Here is a 26,383-nt window from a genome sequence, read left to right on the forward strand (position 1 = left end):
CCACATTTAAGCAAAATAAATTAACTATAAAAATTAAAAAGAAGCATCACAGCTGTGAGAGTGCATTGAAGGGGGATTCTCTTGAGGCAGATCATAGCCAAGGTATGTATCCTGGGCTACAGACATTCATATTTAGGTTTTGTGACATTTCCAAAAAATGAAGCCAATGAACACCACTGGAGTCTGCTTACTGGTTCTGTGTCAATGGAGAAGTGCAGTCCAAAGAGGAAGAGTTTGTTTGTATTACATGGGTAATAAGCATTTTCCTGAAAATGGCGATGCATAATTTATTGTGCAGCAGGTGATGGATAGGGGGAAGTTTGCTTTTTCCACATTACTTCTAACTCTGAGAGTTAAAAACACCTCTCCAATACAATGGCTCTATCTCAAGAAGAAGTTACGAATATTCAGTTATGGCATTATATGATTATGTTTAGTAGTGGGCAAAATCACTGCCATAAAACTTCTGTCTACTTTTTCTCTCACCTGTGTTGTGGGAGGGGCACACTCACCACTGCCACTACTGTGGCCAGCTGGGGTACAATAAAGATAAGGATAACATTAACAGTTGACTGGATGAAAAAATATATAGTATATATACACCATGGAATACTATGCAGCTGTAAAAAAGAATGAAATCATATCCTTGGCAGCAACATGGATGAAGCTAAGACCATTATCCTAGTGAAATAACTCAGAAACAGAAAATCAAATGCCACATGCTCTTACTTATAAGCGGGAACTAAGCAATAGGTACACATGGACATAAAGATGGAAATAATAGACACCAGGAGTTTCAAAAGCAGGGAGGGCAAAGGAAGAGCAAGGGTTGCAAAATTACCTGTGGGGTACAGTGTTCACTATTTGGGTAATGAGTATACTAGGAGCCAGATCCCCACCAGTACGTAATATACCCATGTAGTAAACAAGAACATGTACCTACAAATCTAAAACTTAAAAATAAATACATAAGTAAATAAATTAAAAGATAAAAGGAGAGCTTTTTCATGTGACTTGAGCCTAAGTTAGATGCTCTAGGCCAGCTCTGACACATGTCTGCTTTGAGATATTAAGAAGTACTCTGGATTATTTTTTAAATGAATCTGACCTGTTCCACATTTTATTTATTTGCTTACTAGAATGTAAGCTCGATAACAAAGCATTTCTGTCTCTTTTGTTCACTGCAATATCCCTAGCACTTTAGGACAGTGCCTGGCATGCTTGTTGATACTTGATGAAAAATTTTGAATGAATTATACTTTGATTTCTATTCACATTATACCTTAGATGTACAGTTGCCTTAAAAACATCACAGAAAACAGGCAGAAGTCCAGAAGAGGATTTAGATATATCTGGGTTACCTGACTTGCAATTACCTTGAGAAAACCAAAATCTAAATTTCTCCACTAATATTTATGTTTTGCCAAAATTGGTAAGATTGAAAATCAGTGATATGTTATGATGTTTAAGGGATACGGGAAATATGTAATATGAACTAAATGTGAACATTTTATTTTTGGTTCAATGTACTTTGACTCAGCCAATAAAAACTTAATAATACCTTAAATGGTGTGTCACAATCCAAGCTAAGATAGAGTATAAATACCTCCTTCCAGCCTAGTACCTTTTGGCAGAAATTCCACAAAGACCTTTCCCCTAACTGACTCCTATAAACTTAATACGGTCAGCTCATTTTCATGATTTTTAAGGCATATGTAGGATTTATGGGGACTAAAACACAAGTTTCCATTATAAAAGAGAAAATGGATGGATCTTCAACTGTGTTTTATTCCTAATGAGAATTCTATCCTTTACCAAAACTACTCAGGGGAAAAAATTCTTTCCTTTTATAAAATGTCACTTGTTTAAGTTGTAAATCAAATTCTTTTGATTGTAATCTAAAAATAAAATATTCAACACCATCAATTAGCAATTCTTTGTGGCCGTGTGTGCTGTGTTGTGTTTTAGAATGCATTGCCTTTGAAATGAGAAAATGGTCCTTCTAGTGATGTTTCTATTTGTTTGCTTAATTAAGCCAATTATAAACTAATTGTACAATACAAAACACTTATATTTTAATTAGTTTCTCAGACAAGGAGGAGTCAATATTGCCCAATTTCACCAACAAAAAAGTCTAAAAATGTAGTCCAAGTTTCTATTTAAACATCTTCTAGGCTGGGCCCGGTGGCTCATGCCTGTAATCTTAGCACTTTGGGAGGCCGAACCGGGCAGATCATGAGGTCAAGAGATCAAGATCATCCTGGCCAACATGGTGAAACCCCATCTCTACTAAAAATACAAAAATTAACTGGGCGTGGTGGCATGCACCTGTAGTCCCAGCTACTCAGGAGGCCAAAGCAAGAGAATCACTTGAACCTGGGAGGTGGAGGTTGCAGTGAGCTGAGACTGCGCCACTGCATTCCAGCCTGGCAACAGAGCAAGACTCCAGCAAAAAAAAAAAAAAAAAAAAAAAAAAAAAGTCTTCTAGTAAAAAAGGAGAGAATTACTTTTTCTTTCTAGTACTAGTTCATAATATTTCTGAGATATGACACACTTCCCTAGGTATTCTACATTTTTGTTGTTGAATCAATGTAAAGTATTTCTTTCTTTCCGCTTTCCTTGTTCCTTCATGTATTTACCAATATTCAATCATACTTTAGCTTGATTTAGCCAAACTTTTTTATTGAAGGATTATATAAGATTTAGCATACAAAATTCACTGCTGGGTGTATTGTAGAGAAGGTATTGCAGGTATATCTCTCTCTATTATAGAATGTCTTCTTTGTGTAAGAACCCATAGCAGACACTGTTCGAGGTCCCAAAGACAGTTATACTTCCTTGAAGCAACTCACTTTAATATTTAGAACTAGGTGTCTTTTAATACCAATAACATCATTGCCCTGAATGCTGAGGAACTTAGAACTAAATTTTGGCTACATGAGTACAGGATCGTATAGTCTGCATTTAGTATTGACCCTAACTTTGTCTTCCACACAGTACTGTGGAGAAAAAGGAGAGTCAAAATTATAACTAGAATGAAAAATGCTGTTTAAAATAAGATAGTTCTCTAATCATTCCTAGTTAGTTATAATTTAGTAATTATAAAAGTCTCACCAACCAGAGCAAAATACAATAATCCTCAATGCCTGGTGTTCATAATAAACTTTAATTAGGAAAATAGAAATATATGAAAAAATGAGAACTAGATAAAATGTATTTTGATCATTTGAAAAACAGGACTAGTGATTGTCCAATTTTCTTATTGCTGTTACCTCCTATTTCCTATGACTTGGTACCTTTTAAAGTCTTCAGGCTCTCATTTTGCAAAAGCTCTCAAGAGAAAACACAAAAGCTATGATGTTCAATAGCTTTGGTTTGGTTTAATGAACCAAAGACAAGATTCAATAAATAATAGAGCTCAATGGGCCGAATTGTGTCTATACCTCCAGAGTCACTTCTCCATCCATTCTCTGCTCATTCTTTCTTCCTGTAACACCACTGAGTTTTCCAAACTTTGACCCTTTTCCATCATCCAAACTGCCATTGGATTGGAAGACTGGTTTTCACCACCCTAAAACTGACTACAAAGTATGAATCAGTCTTCCAAATGTTTCACCCTTTCCTCACAGCCCACAAAAGCAAGCACGCAGGCGAGCCCTTTTGTTTAAGCAATATAGTGTAGATACACAGACCCAGATCAGGTTACACAAATTATAATCATGGAGAGATCTTGCACAAGTTTTGTTTTTCATCTTTTATTTTCTATTTCTTTCTTTTTTAAATAGTACTGTGAAAACTGCACCATTAAAAAATAAAACTTGGGCAAAATACTAAAAGTTAAATCTTCTTAAATTGGTAGTTGACTCTACCAACAAGCTCTTGACTGTAATTAGCAAAAGTGTGCCAGGGAGAGTTGACTCTCTATGGTTGCCTGTCAATGGCCTTACTGCTCTTATTCCCATAAGATTAAATAAGGAGCTTTAATCAACTAAAGCAAGGGGAAGTTTTCATAAAGTCCTTCTCTCCTCATGTTAACAGAGGAACAGTACCCAACTTCTGCCCACCCCTAAGAGTTGTCAGGCCAAAGAAAATAATATACTTTTTTACTTTTCAGGGATCCTTTCTTCTATTCAATTTCTACTGCATGAGAAAGAGAAGAAAATTCAAAATGGAATTTATCTTGGTTTCTCCTCAAGGCTTTGAACAATATCAAAAGTTCTAGCCTGCTGTTACACAATAAAGTGATGCAAAGCCCAGCATCCTGGATTAACAAATAAACCACAGGCAAAACCAAGGCATTTTAAAAGAAACTAGGAATCCTGGTAGATATCTGCCAACAGCTTTATGACGGTGTTCTCTTGGGAGCTGTCTTAATCCACTTCTTGCTGCTAATAAAAGAATACTTGAGATCAGATAATTTATAAAGAAAAGAAATCTATTTGGCGCATAGGTCTGGAAGTTAGGAAGTCCAGGATCAAAGGGCTTCATCTAGTGAGGGTATCCTTGCTCTGTCATCTCATGGCAGAAATTAAGAGGTCAATAGAACATGAGAGAGCAGGAGATTGAAGTTCATTCATGAGGGTGGAGCCCTTATAACCTAATACTTCCCATTAGGTTTCACCTTCCAATACCATTGCACTGGGGATTAGGTTTCCAACACATGCTTTCTTGAGAGACACATTCAAACCATAGCAGGAGCTTTGGTCTGCAGTTATTTTCAGAGCCTCTTCAATATTTGGCTGACAAAGAGCTTCTTCTATGAGGACAGGCTCAATATTGGTCACAGATGTTTAATGTCCAAATTAAAGTGGAAAATTCTTACTTCTCTGTATTTAATCCTTCAAACCAAACAATTCTCTATGTGGGCTTCTTGTTAGAGCTCAATAGATGAGAATCAAACAGTCACACTCCTCTGTGGAGTTCTTCCTACAATTCCATTTAGATGTTATTTTTCATGCTTTCATTCCTTCAGCAAATACTATTGAGTATCTACTATGCATCAGGCAATGGACCTATTACTAAATGAAATCAATAAAGTTCATGTTTTATAGAGCTTATAACTCAGAAAGTGATCCAAACAATCAATCGATAAATCCAAAATCATATATAGGTAATCACACATTGAAATCAGTGCTAGGATGAAAGTTAAATACTGTAAGAGGAAAATGAGAGGACCTAAGTAAGACAATAAAGGTAAACATTTTTTGATCAGTTATGAAGGATGAGAAAATGCCAGAATATCCTGGAGGAAGGGAGCTCCAGGAAGAGAAGACAGGGCGAGAAAAGATCGTAAAGCAAGGAAGAAGTTGATATATTTGGAAAACCAAAAGGAGTGCAAGGCTGCTTGAAAAGAGTACATGAGAAGACAAATAAGACTGGAGATGAAGTTAAAGATGTAGACCAAGGTTAGGTCATGCACTGCGCTGTAAAACGTTGGCCAGAGGATGGATTTTTAGTGTAACTGGAAGAAGATGGAGGCTTGCACAAGTTGGGCAGCTGTGAAGATAAAGAGAAATAATTTCCTATGAAATCCACAGGTCAGACGGGTTAAATGAATGAGGAAGATTCATTGCATAGAGGACAAAAGAAAGAATAAATAAGGATGATTCTCAAATAATCTGGTTTTGATAAGTGGATAGGACCATTTTCTAAGATGAGGAATGCACTGAATAAAAAATAGATTTGAAAAAGAACACCACAGGCTAAACTTTAGAGGTTTGGGGTTTGAGGTGCCTGAGAGATATTTAAGTGTTGTTGTGATGAATTTAGTCATGTATTCAAGACTGAAGCTCAGAGGCATTCTCTTAGCTGGAGATGGGGATTTTAGAGTCATCAAGAATTCTGGCAATTAATGAAAACTTTTAGGGAGATTATAGAGAAAGAGAACATCTCCCTAAAATATGGGCCTGAAGACTGTCAACAAGTAGAAGTACTTTTTCCAAAAGGAGCTATATTAAGAAACAACAAGAAAATAAGAGTAAATTTTCAGAAGAAAGTATCAGCTGTGCCAAGGAAAATGAGCAGGGAAGTGTCTGTCGATTTGATTTCCTTAAATGGAGTTTATTGGTTACTTGACATACGCAGTCTCAGTGGAGAGTTGGTGGAAGAAGCCGAACTGGGGCACAGGAAAGAATAATTGGGAAATGAGGAAGCAGAAGCAACCTCTGAAATGGAACAGAGAAATAAAGCAGCTAAAAGATAATGACAGAACATCGAGAGTTGTTTTGCTTTTTTTGTGATTTAAAATTCGTGATCATGTTTATCTGGTGACAGGAGTAGTGCAGAGGCAGAGATTGTCAGGGATGGTGTGAATTTTTTCTTGAAATAAAAACAGAAATCTTGAGGAAGTGAGAGATGTTGCATTCCAGAAGGCATTAGCCTTTAAGAGAATGAAGAACAGCGGCACAAGGATGGAAGGGAGGTCAGGTGCAGATGTGGATTCATATGAGACTCTCTCTTGGGAAGAAGGTAGAGCTCAGAGCTGTTGGTTTCCTTTTTCCCAGTACTATTTAATGAATGTGAGGAAGCAAGCAGGGATTTTGAAATAACCATTGCACAGAGTAGAGGACAAACCTCGTAGAGAAGGGCTGGGTGATACAGAATACTCACTTGAGGCTAGTAATTTTAACTTATTCTGATACAAGTCTGCTAGTTTACATGGTTTTCTCCAGTAATACTTACCTGCAAAGGGACCAGATATAGAAGAAATTAGCTGATTGAGGTTGATCTAGGACTGAGGTTTGTCAGGGAAAATAGCGAAAGACTAGGAAGTGGAGAAAATTTGTAAGGAAGTGACTCTAACTATGAACCTTAGGATATAAGCTACACAAAGAAGTGCAGGACAGCAGAGGCTTTTACATAGAGGATCCATACAGTGGACAGTTTTATAAAGTCCATAAATTTTACCAGTGGTTTAATCACATGTCTCTATTTATAAAAAGTGATAGTACATCTTGTTAAGGAGAGGTTCATGCCTCTTATTTTTGTACCAAAGCTTGAGTATGAATACAAAGGTGCTTATGGATGCTGAGTACCTTAAAAAGTGGACTGCACTCAAGGGTGTCTGCTGCTTTCATCTCTATACTTGCCTTTCTATAATCTCCTGTGTACACCAGGGCTGGAGGCTTGCATGCAAAACCCCCTTGCCAATTGACCTCCTAATGAGTTCTTTCAATGGGAGACAATAGCAGAAGGTTGGAAATAAGGGAGAAGGGAGATGACATTTATTTTTCCTTTTGGCCAACTCATTGACAGTACCAGCCACAGGCAACTGAAGGCAACTATAGTTAACTGAGCTCTAGCTGCGTGGGTGGCCATTTCAGCAGCATCAGTGAGACTCCAACCTCCTGGATGAGTCCAACTCAGTGGCATCAGTGTGGTTCCAATTACAGCAGAGGCAGCAGCAGCACCTCCAGCAACTCAGTATGAGGAGCAAGGTGGCTCTAGCTTAGCAGCTTTAAGAACATGAATTTAGAAAACAAAACCAAAAATGTCCTTTGGTTGTTCCAGTCCCTCTCTACCTTCTCCTATTTGCTTTCCGACTTTCCAATACCTTTTACACAATTCCCTGAATCAAATCTCTGCTTAAAATATCTTGAGATGTTTCTGATTGCCTAATTGAACACTGCCTGAAAAAAGGAAGGAAACCAAGAGAATGAGTGGGAAACATTACTACTGTGGCCAGAAGCCAGATGTCAAATAACATACAGAAAAATTAGAAACACATGTATATCAGACCTCAGGACAAGCAGAGATCTCAGATATACACCATACCCACAGGAACCTATGAATTCACAAAGTGTGGCCCAATCAGGAGTGCACAATTCAATAATCATTTAATAATCCAGCAATTTCCTATGGTCTTATAAGACCAACAGTCCATTGGTATGCTTTACAAATTAGAAGTTTTCTAGAAAATAAATCAGAGAAATGATCAAATTAATTTGTTTCTTATTCCTTTTCAAAGTATGTTGGTGAATTAAAGGTTCTGAAAAATCTTGAAGGAATAAATCTGTTTAACTTCATTTAATTCAAATGTTTCTCATATATGTATATGATATGAGTATGTAAATCTCACGCTCTGCTTTTATCTCTATCTCTGTTTCTTTTCTCATAACACCTAGTAACATCCCATTTAACACCCCTCGAAACAAGTATTCTGCTGAATGCACTTTGGGAAACTCTACTGTGAGGGAAGCTGCCCATCTGGTCCGTCTATTCTGGACTCTCAAATCTCAACTGCAGTTGGCAGTGCAGCACACTTTGACCAGATATCTATATATAAAAATGTTCCAAAAACTTTGAAGGCAACAAAAAGATTAGTGGAAATGATTAAACCAACATTGTAAAACAAATAATTTTCAGTTTAATAGCTGTTCTCATTCTAAATGTACATGTGCAGGTTTACATGCACACATACATACACAAACAACAAACTCCATAGGGCAAGCAGTGAGTTCTGGTGTTATCAACCTCTTCTGTGAAATCATTAATGAAAATATTGCCTAATGAATGACCAAATAAATAAATGACCTAGAAATCAAGGAAGTTCTCGACCTAACCAGATAGGCTGTTTGTTAATTCGTACTTTACTGAACTTTTTTACTCAGTTTATCTTTTTGACTCAATAAACACCTAACTGGGTCCTTTCTATGTACGAGATCCAGCAACATTTTAGGAATATAAAGATAAATAGGACAGAGCCCCTGTCCTCAAGGAGTACCGGCTCAGGAAGTGGGAGAGACAAACACATAAAGAGATGACTCTGAAAATAGTGTGCTTAAAGAACAGCATTTTGTGCAGTGGCAGGGAACAATGGTAACAGCAAAACTAGATGCCTAACACATCTTTGCGTATAAGTGTGTGTGTGCATGTGTATAGGAGTGTGAAAGAAGAGAGAGAGAAGTGGAGGGTGTAAGTGCAAGTAGGAGCGTAGGAGTAAGGGAAGGCTCTCTTGCAGTGTTGTTTGTAGTGGCAAAAGGAAAACCAGGTAGGAGCAGGAAAATCATCTCAAGGAGCTGCTATGTTCATTTACCATATTGAAATAGAAACTAGGAGGTGACAATAAGAATAAAGCCTGAGGGTTATACAAAGGTGACTCTGAGTTATGAAAAATGTGCACTTCCTGTGCAGTCCTCACCTTTAATAAAGGACACAATTTAATTCAAAGATATGAATACTTTATGAATGAATTTCAGATCTCTGCTACCTGCCTCCACCCCATTCAAGACACACCAGGTAAGCCCTGACTTACGTCTTGTGCTTCTGGCTGAACACGAGTGTCACACTCAGGACTCCCAGATAAGAACAGAGCACTAAAAGGATGAGGATCCCATGAGAAGGAAACAAGAGCAGCACATAAATTATTCTCTGAGAGCCGTAGCCTTCCTTTGCATTTTTCTTGTAGAGCTTCCCCCTTTCTTTACCCCTAGACCCCAGCCAACTAGTTCAGATATGTCTGGCGTCATCTAACAATTCCCTTACATTTCTTGTGCATGCAGCAGGAGGCATTTCCTATTCTACTTAAGGAATCCAAAAGGAAACTAAGACGTTCATAAAAACTCATTTTAACAGACAATTTAATATGAATACTGATATTCATATTAAATAGTGCAATAAGTAAACACTGGCAAAAGTTCTCATCAGTGGATAAATGTTTCTTAAATCCTTATCACTAGAAACTAGTAATCCTGATCTGTAGAATCATGTCTCCAGAAACTGACTTGTCTCCAGGGGAGCAGAGGCAGGTGCTCAAAAGCTTTGCTTGTATGTCTATTACCAGTATAACGTCTCAGATATTAAACCTCTTGCAGACAAAGATCACAGACATATGATGAATAAATAAATAGATTTCATGAAAGTAACTCAACAGTACATTTGTTGACCATGGTGACCTTCACTAATAGCAACTGAAGAAGTCTTGTCAAGTGAAGAATTGCTCAAAAAAGAAACAATTATGTATAATATGGCACCTATAAAAATGGCAGTAATTAACCATAAGCAGTTAGGAGTATGGGTTGTGATTTGTAGTATGTAAAATACAAATGTAAATTCTATGTAAATTTGGGAAGAGGTTTTAGGGATTACCTAATTCAACTTCTTTTTTATTTGACGTATGTACTACTGAAGGCCAGAGAGGCCCCTGCTGAAGGTCATTGGCAGTATACAAATTAGAACTCATGTTTGAGTCTCTTTATGGATTATATCGGGCTGCCTTATATATTCTTCAGAGGTGTCATACTGTTGATATGACATATCACTTCTCAGTACAAAGCAACAATCAGACACTCTAATCCCACTTCTCTTTTACACAGATATTACCATTTCAATGTGTGGCTTCTCATTTTGCTGAGAGGTTTTTCTTCCTCACCCACCCCCTCCTTAAATCAGGCAAAGAGACAAGTAACTGACTTCGGTTTCAAAAATGTAACCCGCAAGTGCATAATTCTTCCTGTCAGATTTCCTTTTCTGTAAGTTGGTGAGTTTATTGTGGTAGCACTCAAAAGGCTGAGCCTGAAAAGTTCTATAACATATGGCATACATTTAACATGGCTTGTGAATTAAAAATAACAGCCTGCCATCTGCCTCTGCAAGTTGATTTTATCAAAGTCTAAATGAGAAGCTCAGAGACGTGAATGTTGTCAATTAAAATAAGAAATACTCAAGTTCAATACAGAGTGACCAGTCCATGCTTTTTTTTCTTCTGCACTGGACTAAAGTTACCCATCCCCTTCACTCCTGCCAATTGAAAGAGCTGCCTAATTTTCAATCTACAGAACTATTTGTAACCATACATCTAATTTCTTTCCTATCTTCCCCAAAAAAACTTGTCACAAATTTAGCTTCCAAAGTTACCTTCCTCTAGGAATATGTTATGTGTATTTCTTCTTGAGGTTTTAGACTCCTAAACAATTGATTACAGTTTGTAAAACCTTTTCCCCATATAATATTAAAGTTCTTTTCTTCTAAACTTGACAGCCAATTAAGTAATAGATGTCAGAAGGAGGAGTTTGATGATTTTTTCATCATCATACATTCTCACATCCTGTAGAAATTTCTGGAAATGATCTAAAATGCTGAAGTGTGACTCAGAAGCCCACACATCAATTTAGTCAGATTAGCATTTATCAAGCAACTATATCAGAGACATCCCTGGAGAGGTGATGGTCATGTGAAGGGTTTAAGGCAATTGATGCTTTCAGAAAGCTGGCGCCAATAGTTGAGAAAATAAGATTTATGCCTAAGAAATGATTTGAGATGAAGCCCATCTTTGTATAGCCAATTGCTTACCTGAGTATACTGACAATAAATACAATAATAGTTCTGAGAAAGGAGAGTTTCCTTCCTGAGTCCCTGTCATTTTTAGTCTAAGGGCAGGAGGCTTAACCTGTTTATTTTCCAATTTTATTACTGCATAAACATTTTGTGTGCAGAACAATAAAAAATATGATCATATAAAGTGCTAAATTTGTAAGCATTTTACAAAAGCCAAAGGGATAACCGTAGAGAATATAAAGTGTGCTTATTAAGTAATCTAGGTAAAGTGTCCAAGTCCACAAGAGTATCTTGATTGAAATTTAAGTAGGAAAGCTTTATAGGAACATATAATTTCTTGACTGAGATTAAAAAACAAGTAATTCAAAGTACAATACAGAAATTCCATGAATCAGATGTCACAACTATCAACACCGGGGAGTAAATCTTGCAATGGATAACTGCATGTGTTATAAACATGAAGATCTGGGCTATCTAATCATGCAGGTCCCAAGTGGCACAAATCTAGGGGGAGCCCTTCGTGTGGATGACAGTATGTATATTTTATTAATTTCTCAAGGCTGCTACAACAAATTACCACAAATGTGGTGGCTTATCACACAGAAATTTATTCTCTCTCAGTTACGGGAGCCAGAAGTCCAAAATCAAGGTGTAGAGTAACGCTTCCTTGGAAGGCTCTAGGGCAAAATTTTTCCTTGCCTCTTCCAGCTTCTGGTAGTGGGCATTTTGGCTCCTCACTCCAAGCCTCCTGGCTGTGGCAGTGTAACTCAATCTCTGCCTCCATCTACACATTGCCTTTGTCCCAGTGTGTGTCAAATCTCCATCTCCTCTCTTATAAGGACAACAATCATTGGATTCAGGTCCATTCCTAAATCCAGAATGAACTCATCTCTGGATCCTTAATTGAATTATATCTGCAACAGCCCTGTGTCCCAAATAAAGTCATAGTCACAGGTACTTAAATTAAGACATGGACATATCTTTTGAGGGATACAATACAAGTTACTGTAAGTGTGTAAGTGTCATTTGCTTCCAAATTACGGATGCTAGAAATTTGTACTAAGCAGTGGGAATCTTATTTACCAAAACTTTTTCTCTAGAACTTTCAATAAGTGTATCTGGCTGACAATATTCCTCTCTCCCTGTGTACCAAATCACCCATATTATATATATACATATATTATATATGTATATATTATATATATAATGTATATATTCATATGTGTGTATGCATGTATTTTTTTCCTGAGTCAGATTTTCCAATAAGCAGCAATTCACTTAGTACAGTGACTCCACAGAATCACAGTTCAAAAGGAGTTTTAAAATGTCATCCAGCAATTAAAAGAACTAGTGTGAGTTGTTTCTACTCCTTTTAGTGTTACAAGTTGAACATCCCTTTGATTATAAATCTGCTTCCAATTCTCGTTATAGGGGTCTGAAGAAACTGGCAATCACTGATATCAAGTAGAAGAAACATCTAAATGTTAAGAATAATAATGTTCATTAAGTACCCCCCTAAAATCCAGAAAAACATTCAATGATTCCTATCTTATTCCTTCAATGATAATAAATGTTTACCTAATCAAGGGAAGGCTTTTGGAAGAATGCATGTTTAAAATCCCATTAACAGCAATGCAAGAGAAGAGCCCAAATGATGAACTGTGTACATTTTAAAGTGAAAATTCATACCACAGGAATGCCCACATATCAAACAAATCAATGCAAGCAATCAATCATCTTAATGAAAGCCTATGGTTAGCAGGTATAAATGCCACTGTGATCTCTCACTCTTACAAGAAGAAAACTGATTGTGGATATAAACAATTCACTGTGGTTACATATAAATCAACCTCAATAGCAAGAACTAAAAGGAAACATAATTGAACTTCGTTAAACATCTACAGTCTCCTCATTTATCTTTCAAAAACAGAGCACCAGGCACTGTGGCTCATGCCTGTAATCCCAGCACTTCGGGAGGCCGAGGTGAGCAGGTTACCTGAGGTCAGGAGTTTGAGACCAGCCTGGCCATCATTGCAAAACCCATTCTCTACTAAAAGTACAAAAAGTAGCCGGGTGTGGTGGTGCACACCCATAATCCTAGCTACCTGGGAGGCTGAAGCAGGAGAATTGTTTGAATCCGGGAGGTGGAGACTGCAGTGAGCCAAGATTGTGGCACTGTGCTCCAGCCTGGGCAACAGAGCAAGACTCCATCTCAAAAAAAAAAAAAAAATAGAGGAGAGCTAGAGGGATTTTGCTGCCAGTAATTAGACACTTTTCCTCTAAAAACCCATCAATGGCTGTTTCAAACAAAACACTGCCTTCCATTTGAATCACTGAAGTTCAAGGGAAAGGGAAATTAGAATGTAAGCATGGCAGACTGGTTCTTGAGATAGTCAAGTGTCCAAGTTTAAGCCCAAGTTCTAAATCTTTCACATCTAATAGAACAATAATTTATTGAGTGGTTAAGAAGGAATTATCAGTTGCATGAATTGCATGTCTTCTACTAACTCTGATGGGTCATATATAATACTTCTATTGATGTAGACATTGGGTTGTGGCTAGGGCTACACTGACTAACAGTGTGATCTTCATTATGTAAGTGTTCACCTCTTTACTTGGGATAGGTGTGAAATATCATTATCAAATTTAGCTGGGCTAAGTTGTAATCATCAATAAACTCTTTCAGTTACCCTAAACCTGCCATTTTGCAAAACTTACTACAAATACCGGCAATATCATCAATTAAAATTTCAGCTGGAGAATCATACCTGAGGTTTTCTAGTTTTTCACCAATGCTACCTGGTGAGTTCACCCACAAAAGAAAATCAGGAGATATACTCATAACCCCCTATATATGTGGAAGATTCACATGGAATTGACAAAATCATTTTAGCAGCACATTACAATTTAAGCAATCAACTTGGCTAAAGAGTGGGGGGGAATCTATCACACTATAGTTTGATGTTATGCTGATGAAACAATTCATTGACCAATAACTTTTATTTTTATCCAGTTACCTCAGATGTGTTATCTCACTCACTTGATAAGAACTTCTACTTTAAAAATGAATTTTTTACCTTTGGTTTCTGGTGCTCCATCCATTCATATATTTTTATGTCATTTGAAGCACTTTAGTTAAGGTAAACAATATGGATCAAAACATGAAAAAAATATGTGCTTCATCTATTTAGGTGTGGCATTAACACTTAAATATAGAAATATATTCTATAAATCTACCCTCTGCATCTCCAAGACTATTTTTTGCCTCTTCAATCTCAGTCCACAGACTTTCCATTTATTCCAAGAATAATGAAACTGTCAACCAATTATCTTCTGTTAATGGATGTTCAATTACTTATACAAAGAGCCAAAATAAGCACCAGTTACTACAAAACACTTGTGTGTAATTCAAATCAGAAACAGAGGGACTTTAAAAGTCTCTTAATATGGCAAGGGCAGGAAGTGCTGCACAGACTGAAGGCGCCCCATAAAAATCAGAGGGGATGGAAAGAAGATGCAACCAGAAAGGAAAGAGTAAGATTTCAAAAAGCAGTCTTCATTGAGAAAGCTAAGCTAACAAATACATGAAGATTACAGTTGGCTGCTTTGAGCCCTCTTTCTCTTGGGAATACTTCACTTGGCCCAATATTCCCTAAGGGTTGGTCCTTGAGAAGTAAAATGCCTCAAGGGATGTCTCCAGGCATGAAAGTGATTGTTCTTCTCTATTGAGTCTTCTGGCTCCAAAATTGGCAACAGTACAAAATGCTTTTTTACGTAGTCATAATCTCAGCTAGATAAATTTTGTCCAAACAAGAAAAGATGCAACAACAAATGACATGAAAACTTTGCATAGGAGTTAGAAGGCCATGTCAGTTGCAAACAAAAAATTAAGGTTGTAGGTTCAGCTTAAGCAACGGTAACTGAAGATGGCAATCACAGAAATGAAGTCCTCAGACCTGAACCTGTTAGCGGTGGAAGAGATCTGAGTTACCCTGAGTTACAGGCAGCGAATCTGTACATCACTGCAGCAACTTCAGCTCTTGCCTACTCAGAAGAAAGAATTCGACAGAGGAGCATAAAGCGGAAAAAGAGACCCAGGCAAGTTCCTGAGCAGGAATAGAAGTTTATTAAAAAGGCCTTAGAACAGGAAAGAAAGGAAAGATCTCTTGGAAGAGACCCAAGTGGCTACCTGAATGTCAAAGAGAGAAAAAGAAGGCTTTTTACCTTGGACTTTATAGGCTCACTTCTTTCCCATGACTCTTCCCTTAGGGTGGGATTTCTGCAAGCACGGTGCCCTCCTTACCCTGGAGAACTGAGCACAGGCAGTGTGTTTATGGAGTTATACACATGCCCATCTGAGGCTCTTTTCTTTTCTGGAAGATCATACTTCACCATTTTTGTCTCTTAACATGCATACACAGGAAGTTGCTTCTCCCTGGGGCCTAGATTCAATTAACATTTTGATGTGGACCATCAGGAAATGGCCTCTCCCTGGCAACAGCTGCCAATTTATCACTTTTAGAGAGGCAATGTGTTCATTGCCAAACCATCACTGACTGTTTCTAGTGAGTAGGGGGAAGACCCCTCCCCTGCCCCGCTCATGCTTAACTACCTGTAACAATCCCAGCAAGGACAAACAGTTTTTAAAGAGCCACAAAAGTAAGAAGTGGGTTAAGTCTTAGAGATCTTTTGAGATTAACCATCAACTGAAAAAAAAAAAATGATGGCCCAAAACAATGCTAAAACTAGAAAAGGGGTTTGCAAATTATTCCTGATATACGATACTTTAATAAATACAAATTTGACTTTGCAGGCCATACAATCTCTGTTGCAACAACTTTATTTTTATAGCAATGTATGCAGGAATAAATATGGCCATGTTCCAGTAAAAAAAAACTTTATTCACCAAAATAGAATGTGGACCAGATTTACCAATCCAGCTATAGTTTACCAACTCTTGAACTAGAATGTAAACTTACATTTTTTGTGTATATCTGTTCTCAATTAAGTACATTGGGTTTTTGTTTTCTTAAAATTGTAAGCTTTATCAAATAAAAGACTGTATTTTGCCTTTTATTATCAGTATTATAAGTATTATAATTACTGTATCTAAAGCATAGTTCTTTATTCATTATAAGCACTCTATAAATATTTTATTTTAATTTCCCATCAGTGAAATATTACTATTTTTAACTTCTAGTGACTTTCTTCATTAATTGAATCTTGCAGCCAAAGATTTAATATGATATTAATTTTGAAGTGGGGAGAGGGACTTTATCCCCAGATGAAATACAGTAGCTTTTGGCAAACCAATATGTACATTAAAAATATTTTTTGAATCTGTATTGAAAACAAAAACAAAACCTGTTTTTAAGCATCAGATAGCTGTCCAGGATGCCAGTACTGAACGCGCAGACATTTCAAAGAGAAGGAAATAACAGAGAGGAGAGGTGAGCTGATATGTCCTATGAGCTACTTTTCTGCTCAAGGCATTTCTGTGTTTTTGGTGCAGATGAGAGGCTGAAAATCTGGGAAGGAAGACATTGCTAAGAGGCAGAAAAGCCAGAAGAGTTTTGAAATTCTCATGGGCTGAGGAGATAAAGTTCAGGTCTTTCAGGCAGCTAGGATGTAAGGAGCAAAATTTTTTTTAAAAGAGGGTGGTGCAGTGAATTGAGCCTAGCATTCAGTAGTGTTTCACTTGAGTATTTCTTGAACTTTTCAACTGCATAAGGAAAGAAGCTAAGAAGACAAATGGAAACGCTCTGAAAAGCAAAGATACTTTTCGGCAGTCTCATCGTGACGAGAAAAAGAAAACTAGAGTCGAGAATAGAAGCAATATTAAAAGTGCCAGTCCCAAAGTTTAGAATTCAAGACTACATCTTAGGAGGAGAGACAATGCAGAGGTGGATCAAAGTTTATAAGGACTATAACTTGGTCTCTACTCAGCTCAGTCTCTGAATGAAATGAGTTGATGTGGCCTCATTCAAGCTCTCCATGATAGGACAGGGTGAATGCTCTGCAGTAGAAAAATCATCATCTAGAACTTCTATAATTTTATTTAAGATATCTAATAATAAATTAAAAGCTACTAGGCATGTCACAACAAAGGCCCAAGAGAAAAACTAGACAATAGAAACAGACCCCATACACAATTCAAATACTACTGTTAACAAACATGGACCTTAAATGCGATTAATATGTCTAAGAACATAAACAACAAAATGTAAAAATTAGAAACTACTATAAACTGTACAAAGCAATCAAAGATAAATCCAGTGACTGAATTTAACAAATAAAAGAGTGGGCTTAATACAGAAGGGATACATCAAAAAACAATGTTTGTAATACAGAAGATGGGATAATAGAAAATAATCCGGGTAAAGCATAGAGAACAAAAGATATAGAAAATATGTAAAAAGAATATAAATTACATATGGAATAGAGTGAAATGGTCTAAGATACATTTAATTGCAAATATAGAATAGGAGGAGAGAAAATAAGAGGCAGAAGCAATACTTGAAGAACTAATGAACAAGAATAGTCCAGATTTATAGGAGAATCAGAGCACAGATTTGAAAAACAAAATTCTAAGCAGGATAAAGGAAAAGAAAATCACAACTCTGAACGACATAGTAAAACTCCTAAAGATAAGAAAAAATGTTGCCAAACTAAAAAGACACATTACATCAAAGAAAAAATAATAATAAAACTCACAGCTGACCTCTCAACAAAAACAGTGGAAACAGAACATAAGTGAATGGTACACTTTAAATGTTGAGAGAAAATAACTGCAAGCATAGAGTTCTACACTCTGCAAAAATACCATTTGGATGTGAAGTGAGTGAAAAAAATTGTGTGATGTATAGCAAGGAAGCAAAGAGTAAGACATTTGATATAATCATATCTCAATTATGACAAGTAAGACAGAGGTAGAAAGCAAAACTTAATTATTTGCAGTTTACAATAGACAAACCTTAAATATATGACCAGAAGAAAAATTAAAACACTGGAAAAATATGCCACGTAAACACTTCACAAAAGAAAGCTGGTATAACTGTACTAACATTGGTTAAAGTCTAACTTTAATGCAAGAAGCATTACTAGAGAAAGTTTTTTCATAATAAAAAGGTCAATTTTGAAGAAGATTTAAAAATGCTAAATTTCTTGAGGAATATAATTAATAATAATGTGTACTGAAAATTTGATAAGAGAAATTTTAGATGCTCTTAACACACGCTCACACACACACATAAAAGTCAACCAAAGAAAGTGTTGGATTTATAAATTTGTTTGACTGTAGTAATCATGTTACTATGTATATGTATATAGCAAAACATCATGTTCTACAGTGTAAATATATACAATGAAATAAATTTTAAAATGCTAAATTTATATGTATGAAAAATATAGCTACAAACATAAAGCAAAAAACTGACAGAACTAAAAGGAGAAATAGACAAACATAGTCATAGTAAAAAGCTTTCATTCATCTTTCTTAATAACCGATAAACCAAGTTGACATGAAATCAGTATATAAACTCAGCTAATTGACATATATGGACATATATGGAGCACTTCACACAACTGCAGATTTCTTTTCATGAACCAAATTGAACAACATGTTGGGCTACAAAGCAAGTCTAATCAAATTACAAAAGATTCAAATCATGTATATTATGTTCTCTGACCACATTGAAATTAAGCTTGAAATAAATAAAAAGATGACTAGAAAACCCACATATTTAAAAATAAAGCAATACACTTCTAAATAATCTATAGGTCAAAGAAAAACTTGCAACAAATGTTAGAAAACATTTTTAACTGAATGAAAATTAAAATATAACATAAAAATCTGTTGAATGCAGCAAAAGAAAGGCCCAGAAGGGAGTTTATTATAGTGTTAAATCCATATATAGAAAAGCTAAAAATAAATTATATAAATAGCAGTCTCCAACACTAGAAAAATAACAGTAAATTAAACCCAAATAAAGTTGAAGGAATACATTAATGATAAGAGTAAAAATTAATGAAATAGAAAACAAAGGTGTAATTAAGAAAAATCAATGAAGCCCAAAATTAGCTCTCTAAAAAGACTAACAAAATTTATAAATCTCTAGCAAGACTGATAAGAAAAAAAGGCAAAAGTTGCCAATATCATAAATGAATGCACCTACAGATGTTTGCAGCAATAAATTCTTCTAAATAGAGAAAATAGAAAAAACTTTCAATCTTATAGAATTCTTCTAGCAAGGAAAAAAATAGTAATCACTTCCCAGCTCATTCTATGAAGCCAATCTTAAAACAAAAAAACCTGATAAGGACATAGTAAGAATAGATAATTATAGGCACCTTTTAAAAATAAATACAAGTGGCTGGGCACGGTGGCTCACGCCTGTTATCCCAACATTTTGGGAGGCCAAGGCGGGTGGATCACCTGAGGTCAGGAGTACGAGACCAGCCTGACCAATATGGTGAAACCCCGACTCTACCAAAACTGCAAAAATTAGCCAGAAGTGGTGGCAGGTGCCTGTAATCCCAGCTTCTTGGGAGGCTGAAACAGGAGAATCTCTTGAACCCAGGAGGAGGAGGTTGCAGTGAGCTGAGATCACACTACTGAACTCCAGCCTGGGTGACAGAGTGAGACTCTGTCTCAAAAATAAGTAAATAAATACAAGTTCAGAAGTAGTAAACAATATATCAGCTAGCTGAATCCAATGATATATTGAAAGAATGACTAAGCTATATTAAGCTGTATTTATTCCATAAATGTGAAATTGACTTAATCTTTAAGAAGGAACTGGCAGGGTGCGGTGGCTTATGCCCGTAATCCCAGCACTTTCGGAGGCCGAGGTGGGCAGATCACCTGAGGTCGGGAGTTCAAGCCCAGCCTGACCAACATGGAGAAACCCCGTCTCTACTGAAAATACAAAATTAGCCTGGTGTGGTGGCACATACCTATAATCCCAGCTACTCGGAAGGCTAAGGCAGGAGAATCACTTGAACCTGGTAGGCGGAGGTTGTGATGAGCCAAGATTGTGCCATTGCACTGCAGCCTGGGCAACAAGAGTGAAACTCCGTCTCAAAAAAAAAAAAAAAAAAGAAGAAGAAACCAATGTATTTCGTAAATCAATACGCAAGATGAATTTTGGATATCACAATAAATGCAAAAAATAGTATGCGACAAAATCAATACCCATTCATAATTTAAAACTTAGTAGAGTAAAAATACAAAGGAGAGTCTTATATTTGATTTTGAAAGTTTTTTGTCTAATGTAAACGTTATACATAAAAGAATATTAAAATATTCCCCAAGATTAGGAAAGAGGCAAAGACAGCCTCCATTACTACTTTTCATCAAGATTTTACTGCAGAAGGTCCTTAACCTTCATTCTACTATCTGAGATTCAGATGTAATGGCTGGAGTTCTGGAAGCTATTTTAGGCAAAGGCCTCACTGTAACAATAGCAGAGCCAACACATTGAAGTCCCCGAGCTGCACAACTCCGGACTTGTTTTCCATAAGAAACATTAAATGTCTATTTTGTTTAAGCCACTGGTACTTGGGGTTTCCTACCATTTGTGGAAACACATTTTCCTAGCTGATGCATCACCTGTTTGTGAAAATACAGTTCTGAACTTCTAGGACCAAAGCTTTAAAAGAATGTTCTCTAGCCAAGGTTGGTTGGCAGCACAAGTTGCTTACTACATGTTTTTTGTTGTTGCTGTTGTTGTTGTTGTCGGGTTTTTTTTTTTTTAATAATGCTAAACCCCACAGAAGAGATAGGAAATTTTTCCCATAGATTTTTTCCTAAATATTAAGCCACCAGGTTAAGATAATCAAGGGTTGAACTAAAATTATTTCATTTAAATGAATGTGTCTATCTTTAAAAGTTTTCCCTCACAGAAGCAATCCTATTTTTTTTTTCAGAGGCTCCAGATGGGACCTTTCCCTGGCATTCAAGTCCCATGAGAGATTAGCTCTGCCACAGGGTATGTAAAATAAATAAAGGTTAAAAGATCATAAAAATGAGACCATATGTCCAAACATACTGCATACGTGTTGGCAGGAAGAATATAAGTGTTAAGATAGATCATTTTCTGCTTGCCAGGAAATTATATAAAAATCAGAATAAAATAACTCTTATCATTTTAGTTGGGCAGCTTGACAGCAGTTCCCCCTAAAACTTAAAAAGCAAATTTGGCCAATACATCAAAATACCTTCTTATTCCTACATGTAACCTTTTACACCCCAATGGCCAGAAACAGAAAGTCCAAAACCTTGAAAACAAAAAACTAATATTTGTTTACAAGCATAGATTCTAAAATCTCTAAAAATATGTAATAGAACTTTTTTTCTTTGATCTTGATGAGCCATTTTTCTAAAATAATACTTGGTCACTGTGGAGCATGATCTAAGGATTCTATCAGATTTTAAAATCTGCTTCCATAGCTCTTACTATTTTCCTCATCACTTGGGGCTGTTCTTTCCCCTTGTGTGGTGTACCCCAATATTCCAGGTCAAATGGGCCAAAATAGAACTTAACCAACAAGTTCGTTCTAATAGAAGATGAGTTTACCTAAACTTCTTAAGGCTTCCTAAACCAAGGCATTAGCAGTGGAACTCTAAGTGAGAAAAGGTATAATTCTCACGGATTTTTAGTAAAGGAAAGAGGAGTCAACAAATGACTAGATCAAGAATTGGGAGATAATGTCACTTTGTGGTCTTAAGTTTCAATGAGTAAAGGGCCAAAGAAGAAATGACTTTTTAAAATAGGTGTGTGTGCAGCCAGACTTCTCAATCAGGCAACAGTGTTTCTAAAGAAGTAATTTATTTTCAGTAATAACTGATAGAGGATCAAACAAGAGGAAATTGGCATAATATCAAGATAATTATCAAGGTGGCCTTGAAGCTCAACAACTCACCTTTCTGACACTCTAATCATCCTAAGAGTGGCACTTAGATGACAGACAAAAGATACTAATGGATCAATCTTGACATTCCCATGATGTCTTTCTTGGGAGACATAAGACTAATTTGAAAGGAGAACCACCTCTTTAATAAAAACCCAGTCTTCTAAGAAAGCCAAATATTCTAAGGAAAAAATATAACAAATTAAAATTAAGACTAGCCCCTTTAAAAACAAAAAGTTATTAGAGAAATCTCTTCTTGAACCTCTAGTTCATTTTCTACAGATAATTACTATTAACAAACTCTATTTCTAAACGTTCTGGTAGTTACCAATGTAACTATATCTTGACATAGCCACTTCGAATAGTATGAATTGACAGTCTTTCATTTTTAAAGTTTTTTTTATTTCCTTAGGTTTTTGGGGAACAGGTGGTATTTGGTTACATGAGTAAGTTCTTTAGTGGTGATTTCTGAGATTTTGGTGCACCCATCACCTGAGCAGTATACACTGAACCCAATTTGTAGCCTTTTATCCCTCACCCCCCTTCCACTCTTTCCCTCCAGTCCCCAAAGACCATTTTATCATTCTTATGCCTTTGCTCCTCATAGCTTAGCTCCCACTTATGAGTGAGAACATACGATGTTTGATTTTCCATTCCTGAGTTACTTCACTTAGAATAATAGTCTCCAGTTCCATTCAGGTTGCTGTGAATGCCATTAACCCATTTCTTTTTATGGCTGAGTAGTATTCCATCATATATATATATATATACACACACACATATATATATGTTCCATCATACATATATACACAAATATATATATGTTCCATCATACATATATACACATATATATGTTCCATCATATATATACTCACATATATATGTTCCATCATATATATACTCACATATATGTTCCATCATATATATACACATATATATGTTCCATCATATATATACACATATATGTGTTCCATCATATATATACATATATGTGTTCCATCATATATATACACATATATATGTTCCATCATATATATACACATATATGTGTTCCATCATATATATACACATGTATGTGTTCCATCATATATATACACACACATATATATGTTCCATCATATATACACACATATATAGTTCCATCATATATATACACACACATATATACATGTTCCATCGTGTATATATATATATTCCATCATATATATATATATCACAATTTATTCATCCACTTGTTGATTGATGGGCATTTGGGCTGGCTCCATATATTTGCAATTGCGAATTCTGCTGCTATAAACATGCATGTGCAAGTTGACAGTCCTTTAAAAGGTAAAACATGTAGTACATATACATCACTCCTCCACTTCTTCCTCTAATTCCCCATTGTTTGCTTGTAATTGTAACTGTTTGTTTACATCTTAAACTAATACATTTAGAGTTCCATTACTTGATTAAGTAAGTTTAGGAAAAACATACTGGCCCCTTACTTAGAAAAATAAGTATTGTGTAACACCCTTAAACTTCCTTCCACCAGTCTTCCTTTCCTCCAAAAGTGTTACTTATAATATTATTTTTAAATTGTCAGGATTCATGTTTATACTCTCTCCTATAACAATAATTATCTTTCTATTTTGTATATTATAAATCTTAAAATTAAAAACTGACTATTTATAATATTATGACTGAATTTTTCAATGTATATGTACACAAACATAAATATAATAAATGTATTATATAAAAGCTAAAATAATTGAAATAATGTGGCAATGTAATGGAACTCAAGATATAGATCAATGGAACAGAAGAGAAAGTTAAGAAACATGCCTTTTAACATATTTTACATATTTGAAATATATTTTAAACATATTTGAAATATAATTAAATACATATATATGCTTAAGTATAGCAGAATATAAAATGGCACAATTTCAAAACTACAAGAAAAATGAAGATTGTATTATACACATGATTTTGGAACAACCAGCTAACCATTTTAAACAGTACAGTAAATTACATTCCTACATCATACTGTATAGTAAACTACAATCCAGATAGGTTAGAGACATAAACATGAAAAATAAAAGCCTAAAATTACTTAAAAATATACAAACATAGATAAATTTCAACCATATTATTATAGTCACTAAGAATTGCTAGTTGTATAACAATGCATACGGTATTCCATTTACATAAGATTTTAAATACTTAAAAATATATAGTACCACTTTACTACATGGACAAGAAAAATACACACAAATTTCAGTGAGGTGATCTTAGGGTGGGAGCATCAATCTATGTATAATAAAAGACGAGCATCAAAAAGTGCCAAGAGGGATTCAATTCCAACCATAGTTCTTAAAGTTAAGACATCCTAAATGAATTTGGTAGAACATTAAATTAAGATTTGACCAAATGGAGTAGTGGCTACACAGGTCTTCATTATAATTTCTATACTTCTCTTAACATGTGTAATAGTTCAAATAAAAAACACTCTAAGAAAATATGATAATAAAAATAGCTCGTGTTAAGTTTTCCAATGTACCCATTAGTACTCTAACTACTTCGCCTGCATTTTGTCACTTTCTATCGTTAGGGTAGAAGCTGTACTCATGCACAGATTTAAACATGAACAAATTACAGAATAGATAGATTAAGTAACTTGCTCAAGTGTAAACAGTCTCGTGATGGCATCCGATGCCAGAAGATGCATTATAAAACACTCCCTTAAATGGCCTTTGTATGAAGCGTGCAGGGAAAGCTTTTCTAGATATGACACAAAACTCGAAAGCTGTGAATGAAAGATTGATATATTTTGACTGTGTAGAAATTTGAATTTCTGTATGTCAAAATTACTGCAAACAAATGATTAAAGGAAAAAGATTATCCTTTTTTTAAAAAAATCAGCTTTAGTGAGGTATAAGCTACATACTTTCAAATGCTCCAATTTTAAGTGTGTGTAGTCCAGTGGGTTTTGTCAAGCTATGAATATTGCAACCACAATTATATTCTAGACATAGTTCCATCCTCCAAATTGTTCCCTTATGCCCATTACCAGTTAATCATCTCCCCATCCTGGTGTCATTCCTCGACCCCGGCCCCAAGCAACTACTAATCTGCTTTTTGATACCATAAATCAGATTAATCTTTTTCAGATGTTCATATATGGAATCACATAGTATATACTCTCTTACGTCTGGTTTCTGAATTTTTGTGATTCATCCATGTTGTGTTTATCAGTAGTTCATTTCTTTTTATTGCAGATAATATTTTACTATTATATCATATTTTGTTTATCCATTTACCTAATGATGGACATTAGGGTTGTTTGAAGTTTTCAGACATTGCAAGTAAAACTTAGAAGCATTCTTGTATAAGTCTTTGTGTGGACATATATTTTTATTTATTTTAGGTAAACATCTGGGGAGAAGAATGGCTAGGTCATGTATTAGGAATATGATCAACTTTATGACAAATATCTAAACTATTTAAGTTGTTTTATAACTGGACATTTTCATCACCAATATATGAGAGTTCCAGTTATTAGACAAACTAGCTAACACTTGGTATTGTTAGTCTTTCTAATTTTAGTCATGTTAATGTGTATGTACTAATATCTCATTGTCATTTTATTTTGCATCATTTTGGTAGCTAATGATGTTGAACATAACTTCGTGTACTTATTGACCATCAATATATTTCTTTTGTGAAGTGCCTGTTTTAAGACATTTGATAATTTTTCTATTGAGTGATTCGTCTTCTTGTTATTGAGTGGCAAGGGTTCTTTATATATTCTGGATGTAACTCCTTTGTCAATACATGTATAGTGAATACGCTCTCACAGTCTGGGGCTTGCCTTTTCATTTTCTTAACGATGTCTTTCAAAGGGCATAAGATTTTTTTTTTTTTTTTTTTTTTTTTGAGACGAAGTCTTGCTCTGTCATCCAGGCTGGAGTGCAGTGGTGTGATCTGGGCTCACTGCAAACCCGACCTTCCAGATTTAAGCAATTACCCTGCCTCAGCCTCCCAAGTAGCTGGGATTACAGGCACCTGCCACCATGCCCGGCTACTTTTTGTATTTTTAGTAGAAACAGGGTTTCACCATGTTGGCCAGGCTGGTCTCAAACTCCTAACCTCAGTTTGAACCGCCTGCCTCAGACTCCCAATGCGCTGGGATTACAGGCGTGAGCCACTGCACCCA

The 26,383-nt window shown here is 35.7% G+C and overlaps 1 long non-coding RNA gene across 1 annotated transcript in view; it reads right to left on the minus strand.

Annotated features, from left to right (window-relative positions):
- LOC129135939 (uncharacterized) overlaps positions 1–26,383 on the minus strand; it is a 52,592-nt gene that overhangs the window by 7,566 nt on the left and 18,643 nt on the right. Inside the window, exons 3-4 of the long non-coding RNA XR_008537052.2 lie at positions 22,198–22,366; positions 20,230–20,352 (exon numbers count right to left, since the gene is read on the minus strand). This is a non-coding gene — a long non-coding RNA (uncharacterized LOC129135939). The remainder of the gene's footprint in view (positions 1–20,229; positions 20,353–22,197; positions 22,367–26,383) is intronic.

Source organism: Pan troglodytes, chromosome 11 (assembly GCF_028858775.2).
Source record: "Pan troglodytes isolate AG18354 chromosome 11, NHGRI_mPanTro3-v2.0_pri, whole genome shotgun sequence".
Taxonomy (NCBI): Eukaryota; Metazoa; Chordata; class Mammalia; order Primates; family Hominidae; genus Pan; species Pan troglodytes.